This window comes from Mesoplodon mirus, assembly GCF_964341445.2.
Source record: "Mesoplodon mirus genome assembly, chromosome: 4".
Classification (NCBI taxonomy): Eukaryota; Metazoa; Chordata; class Mammalia; order Artiodactyla; family Ziphiidae; genus Mesoplodon; species Mesoplodon mirus.
In genome coordinates this window covers 84440491-84462775 of record NC_138979.1, presented here as the reverse complement: position 1 = coordinate 84462775, position 22285 = coordinate 84440491, and the positions used below count along the sequence as shown (strand labels likewise).

Here is a 22285-nt window from a genome sequence, read left to right as displayed (position 1 = left end):
CTGTGAGTTTCTAAAGTAAATTTTTAAATAGGATGGATGATTTGTTTAAGTATGAATATACACATATAAAATGAATTTGTATCTAAGGTTTTAATAAAACAAAATTATAGTTAAATCAATTAATTGTTGAAATTATCAGAAATATTAAAATCTTACCTAGTAATCTCTTTTTCTAATTCACTGGTTTTCTCCATTTCTGGATCCAAACTATATTCCAGAGACTGTTTTAACTCAATATATTTCTTTAATTGCTCCTTTTCATCCTCAAAAAAAATTAATTATTTTTTAAAACCTAGAGACTTACTCTTCTTTCTTAAAAATATTACTTCTCATGAGTTCATGAGTAATATACGTTTATGGTGAAACACAGTTTATAAACCTGATGCCAATAAGGACAGATTTCAAAAATAATGACTTTTCTTGAAACAGCTTATATTGATTTTTCATTTTCAGCATTTCATCATTTTTCTAGAATTTAAATTGCAAAAATTTATCTGTTAAAAACAGACGTTTTGGGACTTCCCTGGTGGCATGGTGGATAAGACTCCGTGCTCCCAATGCAGGGGGCCTGCGTTCAATCCTTAGTCAGAGAACTAGATACCACATGCAGGCCGCAACTAAGAGCTTGCATGCCACAACTAAGGAGCACACCTGCTGCAACTGGGGAGCCCGCCTGCTGCAACCAAGACTTGGAGCAACCAAATAATAATAATAATAATAATAAATAAATAAGTAAATAAATAACCCAGAGGTTTTTACACGTTAATGAAATTTTTTTAAAGACTGGTTATATTTACGTTTTAGTTTCTAAAGATGCCCTAGAAACATTTTCATCAATGGTTTAAGATATTCCAGGTTTTGTTAAATCACATCTTACTAATATAATCTTTGAAAAATTCCCACACAAGATAAAGCCTTTCATTCTCTGTAAGCATTCTTCCATAGGTTTCAATTTCTCCATTTCTATTAACCATTCTTCTCTTTAAATAAAGTTTAAGTCCTCTGTACACTAAATAAAAATGTAACTTCGGGCTTCTCTGGTGGCGCAGTGGTTGAGAGTCCGCCTGCTGATGCAAGGGACATGGGTTCGTGCCCCGGTACGGGAAGATCCCACATGCCTTGGAGTGGCTGGGCCCGTGAGCCATGGCCGCTGAGCCTGCGTGACCGGAGCCTGTGCTCCGCAACGGGAGAGGCCGCAACAGTGAGAGGCCCGCGTACCGCATAAAAAAAAAAAAGTAACTTCTTCTTGATTCTTGTAGCTTTTTCTCTCATCCTTTTTCTCCCTCACTCCCACTACTGGACTCTTACATTCTTTTTTTAAATTAATTAATTAATTTTAATTATTTATTTTTGGCTGTGTTGGGTCTTTGTTGCTGCGTGTGGGCTTTCTCTAGTTGTGGTGAGCAGGGGCTACTCTTCGTTGTGGTGCGTGGGCTTCTCATTGCAGTGACTTCTCTTGTTGCAGAGCGTGAGCTCTAGGCACATGGGCTCAGTAGTTGTGGCTTGTGGGCTCTAGAGCGCAGGCTCAGTAGTTGTGGCACACAGGCTTAGTTGCTCTGCGGCATGTGGGATCTTCCTGGACCAAGGCTCGAACCTGTGTCCCCTGCATTGGCAGGTGGATTCTTAACCACTGCACTACTAGGGAAGCCCGGGACTCTTACATTCTTTAGTGCATGGTCTCATCCATAATTCATCTTTCATCACTTATTCTCTTCTTTTACACTAAATTGACTTTCAATCTTGTAACTCCACTAAAAGTTTTGAGGGTCATCAAGAACCGTTTCTTCTTCAGTCCTTACCCTGCTTCACTTCTCAGCAGCAACTGCGAACATGACCACACTCTGCCTCTGCTCCTCTGAGCCCACCTCAGTCTGAATGGCAGTAATCCTTGATGTTCAGTCCTTGACCCTTTCTAATCCTCTTTCTAAATTCTCTCAGGGCTCCTTACATCTCAAGGCTTCGTACCAGATTCCCTAACCTACCTTTCCAGCCTTGACCCCTTTGCTGAGATCACCTGTACTTTTCTCTCCCCCTTCTTGCTCCTCATAGACAACATCCTCAGCCACACTCATGAGCCATTACTCAGTGTGGATTATCCTTGTACAGAGCTATTCTTGGACACTTTACGTTTATTCTTATTGGTGTTACTTTGAGTAACTTTGAGTGTAGTGTTATTTTCTAATCTTGAGGGCAACCTCACCCTTAGGATGTTGACCAGCATACTTTGTCTTTATTTTCTTTTACAATGCGAAAGTTTTTCACAAGGATCAGATTATCAATTATTTGCCCTTGTTTTCTTCTTTTTTCTTTTTTTTTTTTTGGCTGCATTGGATCTGTGTTGCTGCGTGTGGGCTTTTTCTAGTTGAGGTGAGTGGGGGCTTCTCTTCACTGTGGTGCGCGGGCTTCTCACTGCAGTGGCTTCTCTTGTTGCAGAGCACAGGCTCTAGGAACGTGGGCTGCAGTAGTTGCAGCACATGGGCTCAGTAGTTGTGGCTCGCAGGCTCTAGAGTGCAGGCTCAGTAGTTGTGGTGCATGGGCTTAGTGGCTCCCCGGCATGTGGGATCTTCCCGGACCAGGGATCAAACCCATGTCCAATGCACTGGCAGGCGGATTCCTAACCACTGCACCAGGGAAGTCCCTGCCCTTTTTTTCTTTTGAATGATTTCCTACTCCATAGAGACCTGACCTTATGGAAGTCTTCTGACACTCCTTTCAGGTGAATACTCAACTATATTGTTTGGAGTCTTGAGTCAGCTAGAGCTCTCTCTTCTTCCCAGCCCAGATTCTTCATCTCAACACTGTGCTGACCATATATCTTAACTCAGGTTGGCTCTGGCCTGGGGATTCCTGAGATGAGAACTTTAGGAGAAGCCAGGGCTACTGACTGAGTTGGTGAAAAGCTCTCTCATTAAATTTTTGATTTGTGTAGACCTTAAAGTGGCCAATAATTCTATGTCATAATCCTAACTCATTTCTATAGGAATCTACAGAAAATCCCTCATTATTTTTTTTAATACGCTTAATCAGTGTGGGGTATCCTTACAAAATTTTCAATTTCTGATACCCGAATAGATGTGTTTGACAATGTAAGGGGACATCTGGCACTCTCATTCACATGACACTCCTTTTGTCAACATATTGTATTGTCACTTGTATGAAAAGTATGCTAATACAATGTGACTAATGCATATCAAGTCTAGAAAAAATAATTTTCAATGTTTCTTTGAACACAAGAAGGGCCAGTCAATAGAATGTTCTAGTCCCCCTGACAGGTATATCTGTATAATGACACTGCATGAATCTAACTATTGTGATGGAAAGAAACGAGTTGGTAGGTGCATCTACCTCATCCCTCCAACTTAGGGTTCACAATAGAATCTTCTGATTTTTAAATCATAGGTAGCTTCCCCTACAAAGGAGAGTATAAACGGCAGGAGATTTTACCAACCTTTCTGCTTGGTAAATAGTTACATAGCTTTCACTATACATTGATAAATTGGAATCCTGGATTACACATCAGTCTTTTCTGAGACTGGCTGTTACACCTTTGAAAGGCTGATTAACTCAAGTGTCTGGGAGAAAAATTGTTCCTGAACTTGCCATGCTAGGAGCACCTGTTACTATGTAAGGCCCTGATTGAGCAGCCATTTCTACTTTTAAACTGGCATCTCTTTTCTTTTTTTAAAGAAAAAAGGGGGACTTCCCTGGAGGTCCAGTGGTTAAGACTTTGCCTTCCAATGCAGGAAGTTTGATCCCTGGTCAGGGAGTTAAGATCCCACATGCCTCCTGGCCAAAAAACCAAAACATAAAACAGAAGCAGTATTGTATCAAATTCAATAAAGACTTGAAGAATGGTCCACATCAAAAAAATCTTTAAAAAATAAAGTAAAATAAAATCCAAGAAAGGAAAAAATACATTCCTTTCAGAAAAATGCTTGCATAGTGACCTAGTATTCCTTCTTGATAAAGAAAATGAACTACAACGTTAAAAGTAATTCATTCTCAAAATAGCACTGGAGGGTTTAGATTACAAGGGAAGTTCAGAATTCTAGATCAAATCATTACTCAAATTTCTGGACTCAAACAGATATTTGTGTACCACTGTTCATAGCAGCATTATTAACAATAGCCAGAAGGTGGAAAAATCACAGTGTTCATTGACAGATGAATGAATAAACAAAATGTGGTATATATAAAATATTGCTTTTGGACTGTCACCATCTTTTTAATTAAAGTCTTACTATAAAAATCAATTTTATTATTTCAGTCAACTTCCTCTATAAAGAGGAATTATGCTACCAGTAGCAAGTAGTATCAATATAAAAATAAACTCTTTTATCAATGAGACTTTTCATAGTGTCCAAAATATTCTTATATATTACTAGTAAAAAAATTAAAATTCCTTTTCAGCATGACAGAAATTAAGAGATTGACTTACTGAACTTGTACTTAACAGGTTTTTCTGAAGCTCTTCAGTTTTGTTCACTTGCTTTTTGACTGTAACTTTTAACTTGGCATTTTCAATTTCAAGCCTAAAATGCATATTTTAAAATAATTACTCTCACACATAGATTTTAAAATACCACACAGTTTCTGAACAAACACCTGCAGGTTCAATTACATACGTTCTAAGAATTTTGAAAAGTAGATGATTTGGCAATTGTGCCGTTTTCTAGTTGTGTTCTGTGGATAATGTGAAAAATTTAGAAATAATGGAGAAAAATTATGCATTTCAAAATAGCTCAAAGCTGAAATGTTTACCCAGCTTTACAATGATGTATTTATTGTCATAACTGATATAATTCTCATACTATACTGCTTATCTGCTCTATACTTATACTTAAGTTATTTTCTGTGCTGCTTTAAATTGTACTTTTGGATGTGATCCTGCGTCTTCTCAGCACATCTCATGGCCTCTGTACATCGATCCTGTGCTTCTTGCAACTAAAAGGAGAAAATTTTTTTTAAATTACTGATAATCTAGCAAATCCGCCATCATCTGTTTTTATGTCTTTCATCTGCATATTGTTTATGGCTACTTTCCTGCTGCAACAGCAGAGTTGAGTTGCTACAACAGACACCTTGTGAACCACAAAGCCTAAAATATTTACTATCTGGCCCTTTACAAGTTACTGACTTCTCGTACTAAACCACAACATCATTCATGCTTTAAATTATATTTTATCAAATAAATACACAAATTTATAAATTGGCCAAATGGGGAAAGACATTTATATTTTTTACTCCACGCTCTATACCAACTATAATTTTAAATATCCACATATGTGAATGACCACAGCTCTTTCAGTGATTATGAACGTTCACACTACACACTACTGTTGGTGACAACCAGATGCTTCAGGGACTAGTGTGAGAGGTAGTATCTACACAGGAGCCAGAATGCGTGGGTCTGAGTCCCAATTCCACCACTTATTTGCTGTATGTCCTTGAGCAAATTACTTAAATTTTCTGTGTCTCAGTTTCTCCAGCCGTAAAATGAAGATAATAATAGCACTGACCTCACTGGGATGTCGGGAAGATTAAATTGGGGGGGGGGTGTACATAACGTATTTAGAGAAGTACGTGGCACATAGTAAATGCTAAGTGTTTACAATCAGAATTATTACTATTGCTGTATTTTATGTTCTAAACAATTTGATATTTTAGGCAGATGGCATGCCAACAGAAGTGGTCTCCTGTACAAGTCACACTGAAATCATTCTCCATACCATTGAAATTGGCAGTAAACAGGGAGCATGAGGACCAGAATGTATGTGCCCAGTACTTCAAAAACTTTCACTGATTCCACTAGTCCTTTTTTCCACTTATAATAATTTATAACTTACTTCCTCTCTGTACTACTCAGTGGGCAGTGATCATGGATTAATATGCAAATAGCAACTCCTGGATTGAGTGGTACATAACTTATATGACCATCAGAGGAAGGGTTATGTCACTGGCATGGAAATATCACCCTATTGCTAAATCAAAGTTCTGAATCAATTCACTCCCAGCAACTGGTTATGTCTAGAAAGTACTCGGATGAGAAAATTAAGGTTATGTGGTATGGATATTGGAGAAGCTATCCACAGAGTTTTACAGTTGGTGAAATGCTATCAATGTGAAAATCCCCAGTTCTGGCTGCATAATGAAGGAAGGCAAATTTAGATTTTTTTTCCAGAGTGAGGGAAAAAAAAATAGAGCATTTAATTGAACAATTCTCCTCCATTAGATTAAGAGCTTTTAATTGTATATTTAATTGCTTAAAATACATTTTAATAAAAGATTATATCAATATCTCCAAGAAAAAGTTATTGGTATGGTATAAAGGACTTAATTGTATCCTAGCAACTGTTAAGCTAAAATATTTTCAATTTATGCAAGACAGGTGCCATGCATATCAATAAATATTCCCTGTTAGACAAATTTATACTTAGACAAGATTCTCTCTCATGAAAAAAATTAAAACAGTGTAAAATTAAAGGCTAAACTCTTCTTCACAGACTAGATGACAGGGTCAATGAGAGCTAGGATAGTCAGAGAGAGAGCTTCATGGAGAAGACTGGGGGCCAGGTCTGAATAAATGGAGGATTAGGCAGGAGGAAAAGAAACTTTAAAGACAGAAAGGACAGCATGAGTAAAGGCCAAGAAAAGGTGAAATCAGCCAATTAACTCAGAGGATAAAACCCAACAGCAGGGAGATAAGAATTATGTCCACACAGTAACTTGTAAATGACTGTTCACAGCAGCATTATTAACAGCCCAAAGGTGGAAATAACCCAAAGGCCCATCAACTGATGAATGGATGAACGACTTAGCCACATAACGTGCTGTTCGACAATATACAGAAATGGAAGTACTGATATGCGCTATAACATGGATGAACCTCGAAAATGTTACATCAAATGAGAAAAGCTAATCACAAAGGACCACATACTGTGTGATTCCATTTATATGAAATACCCAGAATAGGCACATCTACAGAGACAGAGATTAGACTGGTGGTTGCTGGGGCTGAGGGAGATGGGGGCCATGGGTGATGGCTAAGGGATGCAGAGTTTTCCTTTGGGGGTGATGGAGATGCTCTATAATTGATGCCAAGTGCACGACTCTCTGAATATACAAGGAGAGATTGAACTACACATTTTAAATGGGTGAATTATATGATATGTGAATTATCTCAATAGTTTTCTTAAAAATACAATGGCAGGATCTAGATAATTTTCTTAATTTTCTATTTTGGGTGTACATACTACACACGATCTGAGTATCTCTATGGTTTTACAATATATCTAAAATGAAAAGAAAATGAAGGCAATGCCTAACTTCAACTGGTTTGTATAATGACCTTTCTGCACACGTTATTCTGAAATCCATGAAATAAATACACACAGATACTACATCCATTCATGAAAGTGAAGATGAAAAATGACAATTTTATGGAACATTCCATTAAACATTATCCTCTGATTTTATCTGGCTTGCTTCATCATGGTAGTAGAGATATCACTAAAAAATACTGTTTAATAGAAAAAAAAAGTCTCTCAACTTCTGTGAGGAATCACGCACAATTCTCAACTTTCCTAAGGGTAAATATTGTAAGAAAAAATATATAATGCAAACGGCAGGATGAAAGTCAGAGTTTAAGAAACAAGTGCATTATAAAGATAACAAAATTGTAATAAATTTACTAGTAACGAAAATACAAAAGAAAGCCGTCCATGAAAATTAGTGTCCTAAAACACTTTATCCTATACATTAAGTATTGACACGTTAAATTTCATACATACCTGACTTGTGACTTGACGTAATTTTTTCTTTAAATCCTGTGCCTCATCTTCTAAATTAGTACGATAACGTGACGTGGCCTCCAGTGAAGCCTCTGACATAGATTGCTTTTTTAGGGTATCAGCCAGTTCTTGTTGAAGTTGTCTCACAAGTGCCTAATAAGATACTCTGTCACTGATTTTATAAATTACCTTATTATTAAGTTATGTTAATAATAGATAACTCCAACCTATGTACTTTGAAAACTATCACCAGAGACATCAATTTGTCTCCTTCTTGTATGTGCACCTTCCTGCTCACTGAATTTGGTTTAAGACACAGAAGGTGTTACCCTCCGGCCTTATCGCTATTAAGTTACTTAGACAATGGATTCAGTCCCACTATCCACTCCCCGCCCTTCCCGATCAATTTGCTGAGCTTGAGGACCTCCTCAAGTCTCAGAAAGAAATGGGTGTGTAGGTGGGACGAGTGGTGGGAACATCTTCCCTCTTCTCTACTGGAGGCTTCCATTAACTTCAGAGATCCTCACATATTCAATCCAGTGCTCAATAGATTCCTATCTCAGAATTAAAATGAGGTCATTGCCATTTTAATTCCTAGAATTAAAATGAGACCTTCAGGGCCTCCCTCTGCCTCCCGATAGCAGCCCCTATGACCCTGTCCCCCATCCTATTCCTGCTACTCATGAATCTGCCACCCCTCACTAGTCTGAAAATGGGAGTCCAATGCCAAATTAATAAGTCACAGAGAGCTACAATTCTCTTTGTATTGGACAGATTTATATCCAAATGATAGTAACTGAGCCTTGAAATGAGAATTATGAGCAAATTATTTGTAAAAATGTTCCAAGTAAATTATAAATAGAAGTGGGAAGATTAAATCAAGTATAGTTTTGCTAAAGCTCACTACTTTAATCCCAAATTATAATGAAAAGTAGATGCCTTTAAAGAGTTGAGAGGTCATAAGAATACATGGTTTGAGGCTGAACTATTTCCCAAATTAATTCAAATTGACATGAATAAAAATAAAATTATATGAACTAAAAAGTTATGACAAGCTACTGAAGGAAAAGTACTATGAGATATGGCATCGACACATCAGTTCATTTGGGAAATCTGGAATTGACTGTCAAGGTAATACACACAACTGAACCTTAATTTCAAAATAATTCATTTTAGATCTGAGCGTTTCATTTATCTGCTTCCTCATGATACTAAAATGTGGTGACATAAAGATTAAAATTATTAGCTTAGCAGTAGAAGAGTAAATTACTAATACCTGTCTATACCCATTAACAATTTATAACTTAATCTCTTAAAATTTCATAGGTGACACAATGTCTCTACTCAAAGTAAAGCACCTCTCAGGTCTAATTCTTTATTTGCTGGATACAAGGTATGCTTTTAGGCTGATTTACAGTCTATAGATTTATAGTCTATATATTATTTCTATTCAACTAGATTCAACATTTAGCCATAATCAAAATCACTTTGAATTTTCTTTCAGGAAGTCTGAGAATTATTTCTCTTCTTGGATACTTACTTCTCTTTCTGTTTTCTCATTTTCATACTGATACATTCTCTCTTTTAAATGATTACATTCATTGATTAACTCCTTGTTCCTTTCCTCCAGCATCAGACCTTGTTTTTCACTTTCAGCTTGAAGTTTTTTCACAATCTCCTGAAACTGGTCTTGGATGTTAATTACTGTCTTCTCTCTACTGTCGGCTTTGTTTTGCGCATCATCCAGTTGCTGTCTGAGCAATATGTTTTCACTCTGGAGTTGAGATAATCTCTCTTCTAAGGATTCCTGCTTTCCAATGTATTTATTCACTTTGCCTTGTTCGCTTTGATACATGTGTTCAAGTTCCTTCTTTTGACACTGTGCTTGGCTTAGGTCTCTCTGTACACGTTCTAACACCAAAGTCTTTTCTCTGAGAGCATCCCTCGTGTGACGGAACTTGGTTTTTAGGCTACTGAATTTACTTTCAGCTTGAGAAAGTTGCTGGGAAAGCATCTCATTGTTATCTTTCAGGTTAGACACATCAAAATTCATTTTGTCCTGCAAGCGTAACCACTCATCTCTTGCTCTCTGGAAGGCAAGTTCCAGGTCTCTTTTTGATGTCTGACTTTGATGGTGATCATGTATCGCAGCAGCCAGTCTAGAACGGTAGGATTCCACTTCTGTTTCCAGTCTTTCTTTGCTTTGTTTTTCATTCTCCAGCTTAGAGTTTAGCATTGTATTCTCAGCTGTCAGAACATTAAGCTGTCCAGTATATTGGAATATTGTCTTTGTTAATGTTTCCTCATTCAGTTTTATTGTCTTTTGAAGATCATCATTCTTTTCTTTCACAATTTCAATGTCCTCAACATATTTCTTTTCCTTTTCCTGGTTCTGACATTTTATTGTGTCGATTTCCAGTCTTAGCATGGCAACTTCATCCTGCAACATGTGGTTTTTATGTAACAGATCTTTTTCTTTTTCAGGACTATCGGACACCTAAGTGAAATAAAGGAGATTTTTAGCTAGTACTCAATAAATTGACATTTCATGATTTCCTCTGAAAGACTAACCTATATGTTGATACAATGAAAAGGCTGCAATAAGTGGATATCCAACTGGAAAAAATAAGGTTGGATACAAACCTCAGACTTCTTACAAGCAGAAATCTTCAAAAGTTCAAAAATTTAATTGAAGACAATGAACCCACGAAAGTAAAAAACAAACCACAGGAGAATTCTTAAGAAGCTCAGAATTGGAAAGGCCTTTCTCTAAATTATAACAAACCCAGAAGGCTTAAAATAAAAGATTAATAAATCTGACTACACTTAAAAATTGCATCTGATGTGATATATTTATACAGTGGAATACTACTCTGCCATAAAAACAGAATGAAATAATGCCATTTGCAGCAACATGGATGGACCTAGAGAGTATCATACTGAGCGAAGTAAGCCAGACAGAAAGACAAATATCATATGATATCGCTTATACATGGAATCTTAAAAAAGGATACAAATAAACTTATTTACAAAACAGAAAGAGACTCACAGACGTAGAAAACAAACTTATGGTTACTGAAGGGGAAAGGGGGGAGGGATTCATTAGGAGGTTGGGATTAATATATACACACTACTATATAAAAAACAGATAACCCACAATGACCTACTGTGTAGCACAGGGAACTACACTCAATATTTGGAAAAAGAATCTACAAAGGTAGATATATATATATATATATATATATATATATATATATATATATATATATAAACTGAATCACTGTGCTGTATACCTGAAAATAACACAGTATTGTAAATCAACTATACTTCAATAAAAAATAAACTAAAATACCACCTGCTAGCTTAAAAAAAAATTACATCTGCTCTCTAACCTATACAGCTACCCCATAGTAAAAGCCTTAGCTCTGTATATATTTCGACAGATTAAATTTCGTAAAATTTTTTTTCCTGAGAATATTCCATAAATATTCTATGTTTCTAATATTTATATAGTCCTGAGAATATTCCATAAATATTCTACCTTTCTAATATTTTTATAGTCAGTTACAAGAATCACATCTACTGATAACTGTACTAAGCACTTCTACAAACATCAATTAACTCATTTAGCTATGACAGTCCTGGAAATGAGGAAGTCAAAAATACAAGCAAGCTGCAGGCTTTTCTGTAGGTCTTCTGACTTTACTATGAGTCCTCTTACACCAAACCACAGCTAGTTCTCTAGTACAAACATATAAATATGCAATGAGCCTTATATTTCACTATGGTGCATACACTAGTGGTAAATAAGGTAAAATTTATAGAGATCTTAGAAAATCGTGAGATTATTCGCTGCTGCAATAACTTTTATTCTCTCTTCATAATGCTTAAAATAGTAAGGTAGGGGGAAATACAATGAACTGTTTCACTAAAAATAAAATACTTATCAATAAATTATCACTAAATAAATATTATGGCATATCTATCACTATTTTCAAAAGTTCCTTGTACTGAAATAGGACACCACATGGAGCAAAGTGTTAATCTTCTCACAAGTACAAGAATGACATCCAAAAGATGGTCTCTGAACTGGCTATACATTTCCTCCTTACCATCAGTGGAATGGATAAACTAACCTCTCTATTAATCTATCAAGGAAGTGAAATCACTGCCAAAAACCATAATGTTGCTTTGTTTGTTTGTTTTGGGGTTTTCTCTTTTTTTTTTGGTAATTTTGTAAGTTTATTCTAAGGAAATAATTTTTTTAAGTGCTGAAGAATGTTTTTACGGGCTTCCCCGGTGGCACAGTGGTTTTGAGTCCGCCTGCCGATGCAGGGGACATGAATTCGTGCCCCGGTTTGGGAAGATTCCACATGCCGCGGAGCGGCTGGGCCCGTGAGCCATGGCCGCTGAGCCTGCACGTCCGGAGCCTGTGCTCCGCAATGGGACAGGCTACAACAGTGAGAGGCCCACGTACTGCAAAAAATATATATATGTATATATTTTTACAACTAATGTTGCAGCTTTTATGATACTGAAAAATTGTAAGTGATGTGAAAATGTCATTGATGGGGTACTGGTTAAAGAAATGACAGTGAAGCCAAGAACAGACTCTGATTTAGACACTGAAAATGATGAGGTGCATAGTGATTGACATGTTCACTCCAAAGCAGAGGGCAAGAACGTATTCAGTGCTGGGATTTGGTCGGGTAGTGTGGTCGATGGTGGAGCACACATGGTCTTCCCTGACTAAACCGCCATCAGGGTGCAGACTTTTCTAGATGGTAGCAATAGTTTTGAGATTATGAAAAGTTCATCAGTTCCTATGGAAAATATTAAAAGCTGCTCCTTGGATGAGGCTATTGTATGTCACTGCTTGACTGTTGCAGACAAATGGATTTGAATTAAAAATACTACTTGAATTAAATTTAATCAAATATAATTCAATTATGTTTGAATTAAAAATATTAAATATCCAATGGGTGAGAAACGTCAACCCCCTCCCCAAAATATACTTAAATAGGTTTTAAATATCCTCTACACTGTCTGTGATGTATAGTATTGGTTTTTAAAATATATACATATACAGATACATACACACAAATATTTGAAAATGATTAAAGAAAATACCTCAGAATTGATTTCCTTATTAGTCATTTCTACCTCCTTTTGTTTGGCAAGGTGACTGGTCAGGATTCCATCTTGTAAAATTCTGGCATTCTGCTCTCGAGAAAGCTGCCTCTGAGCGTCATTTCGCTCTTCTACAACCTGGAGACACATTTCATGAGGTTTTTGGTCTCATACCATTAAAAAAAAAAGTCAAAAGCTTAAGAGCAGAATTTAAAAAAAAACTGTTAAAAGGAAGTAGCCTTTTAAAATAAACACAAGGATATTTATCCCACATGAATAACTTAAGATTTTAATTTAAATGACTGCTAAACTTATCACAGAGCAAAAATACAGGGAGATATAGTATTGTGAAAGAAAATCTTTTTACAAAGCATTTAACTAGTTCCATCACAGTCTCAAGGCAATTTACCCTGTATTTTAACACAAAAAAGCCAAAATTAACACATGGATTGGAATTAAGAATATTACTTTCGAATGGACCAAAAATGCCAATCATTATGTTAATCATTAAGCTCAATTTACCTTCCATTCCTCCATTCAGAAAACATACACAGAGCATGTATTAGAAGCTAAGAATGGCAAGAAATTAATAATTTAAGCTATAAATGTCATAGTTCATATTTAGGATGAGATAACACTTTTTATTTGTTTTAAACCTAAATAATATATATTAAATCAAAGAGATATTACAAATAATACTGAGGAAATACTGTTGGAAATTTGAAATTTTCACCAAAGATTAACTTACCTGATTCAGATTATTTCTCACAGTCCTCAGTTCCATGTCTAGTGTTCTGAGAGTGAGTTCAAGTTGTTGTTTCATTTCAACTTCTTTACTGTATTGCTCTTCTTTTCTTCTTAACTGCTCCCTAATTTTTTCATATAACCTGTCAGCATTTCTTCTCTTCTTTTTTTCTTGTTTTAGGGTGAATCTGCAGTTAAATATGCTTACCTTAAAATGTGTTTTGTTAGAAAATAAAAAGTTCATTTTATGATCTGGCTCTTCACCTGCTGATTTAGTATCCTAATGAAATTTCTGTTCTCCAGTTTTTTTTTTTCCTTTCTAGGTCTCATATTTTTAATTCCTCGCTTCAATCTCTTCATAAAGATATATATACTTGAAAAGTAGCAATGAAAAAACATTCTGCCACTTAAGTAAGTTTTAGTCAAGAGTAACTCTGGTGAATAGTGTAGGAAAGAAATTTTGAAATTATTCAGTGAAGTTAGGCCGAAAATTACCCTGTTTTCCACACTGTCATAATTACTCCTCCTTTAAGACAGATAATTTAGTTACTAGTTAAAAAGAGAAGCTGTTGTTTAGAAACAAGTTTATAAGTTCACTAGAAATAAAATTTCAACTTCATAAAATACTACAGGTACCCCTAAATGACTTACAGTGCCAGATAAAATCTGCAGATGCCTTTTACAGAACATATATCTTCAGACACTGTAATCCAAGACTAGGCTAGGGAGTCTAATATCTGTTGCCCCACACTTTTTATGTTTCTTCTTTTGTAACATTTTCAACTTGTTGATTATTATCTATTTAATAAATAAATTTAAATCCCGTAAGGCAGGATCCATATAAATTAATTAAATAGAGAGTATTCTGTGCTTTCAGCACAAACCTGTGAACTAATTTTATCTCTGTATGAAAGAGATATTGAATAAACTACTCAGTAATCACCTTCCATTTTTACCTTTTATTTCATCCATGCATATGTTAAGAATAAAACTACATAAATGTTTTTAAAAATTTTATCTTGAGAAAAATGGCCATTTCATACTTCTGTGGGTGGGAGTATAAAGAAATATAAACTTTCTGGAGAACAATTTAGAAACATGGATCAAAGACCTTTTTAAAAAGTTCTCATACTTTAACCAAATAACACAATATTAAAGAATTTATTCAAAATAAATAATCAGAAATGTAGAAATGAATTTATAGAAGAGACATTCCTTGTAGCATTAAATATAATACAGAAAAATGAAAAATAACTGACATTCAATTTGCTAAACAAATAATGACCATAATTCAAAAAGACACAAGCACCCCAATGTTCATTGAAGCACTATTTACAATAGCCAGGTCATGGAAGCAATGTAAATGCCCATCAACAGACGAATGGATAAAGAAGATGTGGCACATATATACAATGGAATATTACTCAGCCATAAAAAGGAACGAAATTGGGTCATTTGTTGAGACGTGGTTGGATCTAGGGACTGTCATACAGAGTGAAGTAAGTCAGAAAGAGAAAAACAAATATGCATATTAACACATATATGTGGAATCTACAAAAATGGTACAGGTAAACTGGTTTGCAAGGCAGAAATAGAGACACAGATGTAGAGAACAAACGTATAGACACCAAGGGGGGAAAGCAGGGGGGTGGGATGAACTTGGAGCTTGGGATTGACATGTATACACTAATATGTATAAAATGGATAACTAATAAGAACCTGCTGTATAAAAAAATAAAATTAAAGAAAAGATATTACAAAAAAAATGAGGCTTCGTATGGAGGACTTCTGTATGGCCATGAAAATGATGATTTGGAAATATATACATTAAATTATTAGTAGAAGTATCCACTGTTAAGAACTTGCTCTATTATTTCCAAGAATTTCATACTCCACAATACTAATGAAGTTTTCTCCCCTGTAAAATCCAAGCAGGCAAGTTAGCAATTATAAAACTTCCCGTAGTATTAAAGTAAATACACATCTGTAGTATTACAGTAAATAAAAACAGTTCAAATATTTCTTGAAAACCAAGATGTTCAATACCTCAAGCTGCAGAGCACTTGTTCCCACTCCACTTTTTGATGCTCTAACTGTGATTTCATTTCTTTTGTTTCTGATAGCTCCTTGGGTAGCCCAGTAACCTTACTTTCCATTTTTTTATTTTTTCCTGTAAGTAGTTCACAGTAATATTTCTTAAGTTCTATTAATCTTTCATATGAAGGAACTGCATCCTGAATTTTCAATAAGCTAACAGAATCTGCATTAGGAAGAAAACAAAGATAGAAATGAAATATATGAGTAATTTTTATGTATAAAGCACTGTGCATTTTCACCTTCACTCATCCATACATTGAACAAATATATATATATATATATTTTTGGCCATGCTGCACAGCATGCGGGACCTTAATTCCCTGACCAGGAATTCAAGTGGCTAAATATACAATGCCCCAAAGAGGTGGAGGAAAGAAACAGAAAAAAAATATTTGAAGAAAAGAATGGCCAACAACTTTCTAAACTTAATGAAAACTACAATCCCACAGATCCAGGAGGATCTGGCAAGGAGCGAAGAAGTGGCAGTAAACTATTTTGTAATATTCTTATCCTATATATGATGTGGTACAATATTACTTGAAGGTGGACTGTGATAACCCTAAGTAAAATACTGTAAACCCTAAAGCAACCACTAAAATAGTGAAACAAAAGAGTTACAGTTAATAAACCAAAAAAACAAAAAAGAAATAAAACTACATCATAAAAATTACTTGATTAATCTAAAAGATGGCAGAAAAAGAAAAGGGCAACAAAGAACAGATGGGATAAACAGAAATCAAACAGCATAATGACAGATTCATACCTACTGTATCAATAATCACATTAAGTGAAAATGGTCTGAAAACCTCAATTAAAAAGCAGATTGTCAGGGACTTCACTGGTGGAGCAGTGGTCAGGAATCCACCTGTCAATGCAGGAGACACAGGTTTGAGCCCTGGTCCTCCCACATGTCATGGAGCAACTAAACCCATGTGCCACAACGACTGAGCCCACATGCCACAATTACTGAAGCCCATGGGCCTACAGCCTGTGCTCCACAGCAAGGGAAGCCACCGCAATGAGAAGCCTGTGCACCACAATGAAGAGTAGCCTCCCCTCGCCGTAACTAGAGAAAGCCTGTGCGCAGCAATGAAGACCCAACACAGCCAAAAATAAACAAATAAATAAATTAATTAATTTTTAAGAAAAAGCAGATTGTCAGACTGCATCAAAAAGCAAGACCCAACTGTATGCACCTATAAGAAATAAATTCCTTGAAAGAGGGAAAATACCAAAGCTCAATCAAGAAAGAACAAATAGGGCTTCCCTGGTGGCGCAAGGGTTGAGAGTCCACCTGCCGATACAGGGGACACGGGTTCGTGCCTGGGTCCAGGAAGATCCCACATGCCATGGAACGGCTGGGCCCATGAGCCATGGCCGCCGAGCCTGCGTGTTGGAGCCTGTGCTCCGCAACGGGAGAGGCCACAGCAGTGAGAGGCCCGTGTACCACAAAAAAAAAAAAAAAAAAAGAAAGAACAAATAAACTAAATAGCCCTATATCTAAAAAAGAAACTAAAGTCCTACTTAAAGACCTTCCCACAAAGAAAATTCCAGGCCCAAATGGCTACACTGGTGAATTCTACCAAATATTACAACAGTATACACAAAAATATACATATAAATATACATATTTATACCATGGTCCTACCTTTACACTCCATGCCAAGATGTTCTATTAGCAACATGAAATTCTTATGATTAGAGTAAAGCATCTGGCAATCCTCAAAAGCTGTTTCAGATGACTGAGTTAAGTCATCAAGGTGATCCATAGAATTAATTTGCTCTTTGACCTACAAACAAAACATACTATTTCACAATGTCCCCAAAATACTTATAAAATATACTAAGTGTACAGAGGTGATAAATATCTCTTTATTAAAGAAAAACACAGATACTTCTTAAAAGAACAGATTTTTATCAAAGGGATAATTTTATCAACAGTGATTCTAAATAATTTTTTCAAAGTAAATGTTTCTACAACAAAGGAAGATTTTCTATTTTTCCACTATACCTTTCACAAAGTAATTTTTTACTACAGGATAATATGTTTTATAATTAGTTTTTTACTCTACCTTGTTCTTTTCATTAAATGTTTCCTTTGTAGCCCTGAAAAAACAAACGATTCTTTTCAGGCAAATATTAAATACTTAAAATACAAAGAATACCTAAACCTATTGTTTTTTACATAAAATCATTGCATTGGTAATTAATTTTCTATAAAAGAGATTTAAAAATAAATAGAAAGAGTAACATTAAAGGACAAAGAAAATACACCATAATAATATTAACAAAGCATTAAATTAGATTAAGCTGACAATCAAAGGAAAAACATAATGTTACTTGCATTATTTGATAGGAAGAAATATACAAGGGTTTTTACTTTTTTACTTTTAATCACCCACATGTTGGGGTCATGTCAGCATCAGGGCTGAAAAATAGGTACCTCATAGTATCCCTCCACCACCAGCAACAATTTGGCATCTATCCACAGACAAAAGTGGCTTTGTGGCAGTTGCAGGATCCAGCACCATAAACCAAGGGACCTGGGAAGAGTCCTGCCCACCCAAGTGGTAACAGACATGCAGACCACAGCCCAGCTGTGGACCCTGCATGGCCCATGAACTGGCTCCAGCCACTCTTAGCAACGTCCAGGGAACCCCTGGAAAACACTGTCTGAGACAATCACCCACAGACAAGAGAGCCTTTGTGGAAATCCAGGTTTCCAACAGAGAAGTGCCAGCATACCACTGGAACAAAAAAATGCAAGTTGGGATACATTGGAGAGGGCAGTTATTAAAGACTGGAAGAGGTGACTGCTACTTCAAATTCAAAGACAGCAATGCAAAACTTCAAGTAACATAAAAAAATCAAGAAAACATGACACTACCAAAAGATCACAATAATTTTCCAGTAACAAATCCCAAAGTCATGGAGATCTGCAATCTACCTGATAGAGAATTCAAAATAGTAGTTTTAAGGAAACTCAGTGAGCTACAAGAAAACACAGAAAGACAACCCAATAAAATCAGGAAAGTAATACACAAACAAGATGAGGAGTTTAACAAAGAGATAGAAATAATAAAAAATAACCAAATGGAAGTTTTGGAGCTGAAGAATACAATGAATGAAAGGAAAAATGCAATAAAGAGCACTGACAGCAGAATGGATCAAACAGAAGAAAGAATCTGTGAGTTAAGAGACAGGAGCTTTAAAATTATCCAATCAGAGGAGAATAAAGAAAAAAAGAATGAAAAAGTGGGAAGAAAGCCTACATGAATCACCATATACCATCAAAGGAAATAATTCATAAATCATTGCAGTTCCAGAAAGAGAAGATAGGGAGAAGGTGGCAGAAGCTTATTTAAAGAAAAAATGGTTGAGAACTTCCTAAACCTGGCGAGAAATTTGGATATCCAAGTTCCTAAAGCTCATAGGTCACCAAGCAAACTCAACTTAAAGAAATCCTCGCCAGGAGACATTATAACAAAACTGTCAAAAATCAAAGACAAAGAGAGAGTCTTAAAAGCAGCAAAAGTAAAGAGGCTTGTAAATTATAAGGGAACCCCCATAAGTCTATCAATGGATTTCAAGAGAGTAGGACGACATATTCAAAGTGCTAAAAGAAAAAAACTGCCAACCAAGAATACTCCATCCAGAAAAGTTGTCTTTCAGAAATGAAGGAGAGATAAAGGCTTTCCCAAACAAAGCAAAGCTGAGGGAGGTCATCACCACTAGACCTGCCTCACAAGAAATGCTGAAAGGAGTCTTCAAGCTGAAATCAAAGGACACTAATTAGTAACATAAAATATATTTAAATATACAACACACTGGTAAAGGTAAGTATACAGTCAAATCCAGAATACTCTAATACTGTAATACGGTGGTGTGTTAACCAATTAACTCTAGTATTAAGGCTAAAGGACAAGAGTATTAGAAATAACTATAACCCTAGAAAAATATAAAATTTGTTAATCATGAACAGTAGCTCAAATGAGAACTTGTTTTATAGGAAAATAACAATTATCTATTGTTAAATACTGACATAGGCTTACCTATCAGAATCTTCATTCTCCATGGTAGGAAACTGTTGGTTATTAGTTTTTCTGCTCTTTCTCTGTTGAATTAATCCACTATCATCAGCATCATATATGTTTTCTGATACTTCCATTTCACTACTTTTGTGCTTCTTCTTTGCTTCTTCAACCTTTAATGAAAGTTTGACACTACATATAATTGTTATTACCTTATTCATTATAAAGACCTTTTCATTGTCATTAATTACTTGACTCAGAGTTTGCCCCGGCTTTAAGCAATAAAAATAGTTTTGTGCTTACTTTAATTTTTTTAATTACAAGTCATTGAAATTTTTGTAAAGTCTGCTTCTTTCTGTTTGAGGAAAAGAAATAAAATTTTAAAAATTTCAAAAAGGGCTTTCTTAATGTGGTGCAGCTATTCACATCCACTCTTCCCTGTCTGATGGCAGAGACAGAGAAATAAAGAGACAAAGACACAAAATTTGTCCTCTTTGGTCTTTACCACCTGGATTTTGCATTAAACAGCCAAATTTAGAGGACGGGACACCTTGGTGCTTCAGTAACAAAAAGGAAACATCCTTCTTTCTGCACTGAAGCTATTCTTCCCCCACTGCCTTTTACAATTCTTTTTTCATTTGGATCCTGGGAATATCAAAAAAGTGATGGTGTTCACTAAAATATATGAACCAAAGTTTACCAAAAAACAGGAGTAGAGTGAAATTGATGAATTGCTAGTTAGTGTGGAATTCTGGAAAATGAGTAATGCCTCCCAATTTCACATTCAATAACCATGAAATTTTAGAGCTAAAGGGTACAGAAGCAATTATCTACTTTAGCCCCACTATTTACCAATAATGGGAATAAAACCAAGAAAGGTTCAATGATTTGTCCAAAGCCCCTAAAGTGGCATTTCCTATCATTTCATGGCACCAAAAGAGATGATACAATTCTGTAACCCTGAATCTGATAAATTACCAAATGAATTCATCAGATTAATCAGATAAGTTAAAAGTGTGACTTTGGCAAAGTAATTTAATGCCTCAGTTGGGGGTAGGGCTCATCTCTTTTTCTTTCAAAGGAGAATATCTACAGATTTTTGTCTACTTTAAAACTCAGTCAATGCACCTCTTACACAAAAGAGCAAACAAACAAATTAAAAAATCTATTACTGGAAGGAAAAAAAAACCCTCATTGCACATCAAAACTCAGTTTTCTCCTTTGGAGATAAATACTGAATTTGTTTTGCTGAGGGTTTATACTACCTAAATGATAAAATCATACATGTCAAAACTTACCACATTTTATTAAACAACACAATGTAAAGGTCTGACTCAACAGAAACATCTGAGAGTGGTGATTAAAGAATATGTGGGAGTACATGTATTTGTTATTAAAAATATCTTGAAGTGGCCATGTTGGAATTCTAAGTGCCAAGCGATTGAGTAAAGCAAAGAAGACCGCATACACTAAAGCACAATAAAGAGATCAGTTTAGCAGGAATACGTGTTTATGTCCCTTCTTTCAGTCACTGCTTCCTTCCCATACCATAGAGTGTAATTTATATTTAAAACCCAATAGATTAAAAAAAAACCCCAAACCCTAGCTTATTATATTTCTTAAGCAATTTCCTTTGTGGAAATTCTGGCTCAGAAGGTCACATGGTATGTAGCTAAATTAGTTTCCCAGTTCATATGAAAGACTGACAGAGAGAGACTTAGGTTGATTAAGGAACAAAAGCCATGAAAATAGTTTCCTATTATTTAGATGGCAGAAGTAATCTATTTCTACACAATTACCTATTTAGCTGACCCCATTTTATTACTAAGTGGAAAATCAGAATGGATCAGAGATCATTGATAAAGAGAAAGAACAAAGTAGCAGCAAATGAACCTCTACCTCTTTTTGAAGTTGAATTTTCTGTTGTCTGAAAGCCAGGAACTCTACTTGTAACATGGCTATCTCATTCTTAAGCCTTTGCATATCTTGCTGTAATTCTTCATTTAGATACACTTTGGATCTTCTGTTAGTATTCAGTGGAGAAGAACTCCCATTTTGTAATTCAGGTTGCATGCTTTTATAGTTATTAGCACTGCAATTATCTGCAAGCAATGGCTTCTGGAACCAGTCTTGTATTGGTTTGGTTTTCTTATAAGTATTTGTAACAGCAGAAATATCACGACTTTTTATTTGAATCATGTGTTTCATTTCATTGGAGCGGGCAAGCCATAAATCAAAAAGTCTTTTGGGATCACTAGACTGAGGTATACATCCGAGTCTAATTTCCAATTAGTGGTATTTTGGTTCATATTTTGTAACATTTGCATATCAAACTCTTGGTCTTCTTGCATTTCAAATGTAACTACTGAGTCCCTTACTTTTTTATTTTCTGTATCATTATAAAAACTCTCCTCATTTTTGTTAAAAACATGTTCAGTGTCTGGTTTATCACTTTCATAGTCCAATTTATTTTCATTTAAATAAAGCTGTGAA

General features: G+C 35.4%; 1 long non-coding RNA gene and 1 pseudogene across 3 annotated transcripts in view; both read right to left on the bottom strand.

Annotated features, from left to right (window-relative positions):
* The window catches only part of LOC309801985, a 96821-nt gene that overhangs the window by 30686 nt on the left and 43850 nt on the right, over positions 1 to 22285 (bottom strand). The window lies entirely within an intron of this gene.
* The window catches only part of LOC309802252 (ankyrin repeat domain-containing protein 26-like), a 51945-nt pseudogene that overhangs the window by 16317 nt on the left and 13343 nt on the right, over positions 1 to 22285 (bottom strand). The window contains exons 5-15 of the transcript XR_014296160.1: positions 19814 to 19965; positions 17834 to 17867; positions 17410 to 17551; positions 15711 to 15924; positions 13669 to 13852; positions 12921 to 13058; positions 9331 to 10287; positions 7791 to 7943; positions 4874 to 4944; positions 4439 to 4532; positions 157 to 263 (exon numbers count right to left, since the gene is read on the bottom strand). The product of XR_014296160.1 is annotated as an ankyrin repeat domain-containing protein 26-like (transcript). The remainder of the gene's footprint in view (positions 1 to 156; positions 264 to 4438; positions 4533 to 4873; positions 4945 to 7790; positions 7944 to 9330; positions 10288 to 12920; positions 13059 to 13668; positions 13853 to 15710; positions 15925 to 17409; positions 17552 to 17833; positions 17868 to 19813; positions 19966 to 22285) is intronic.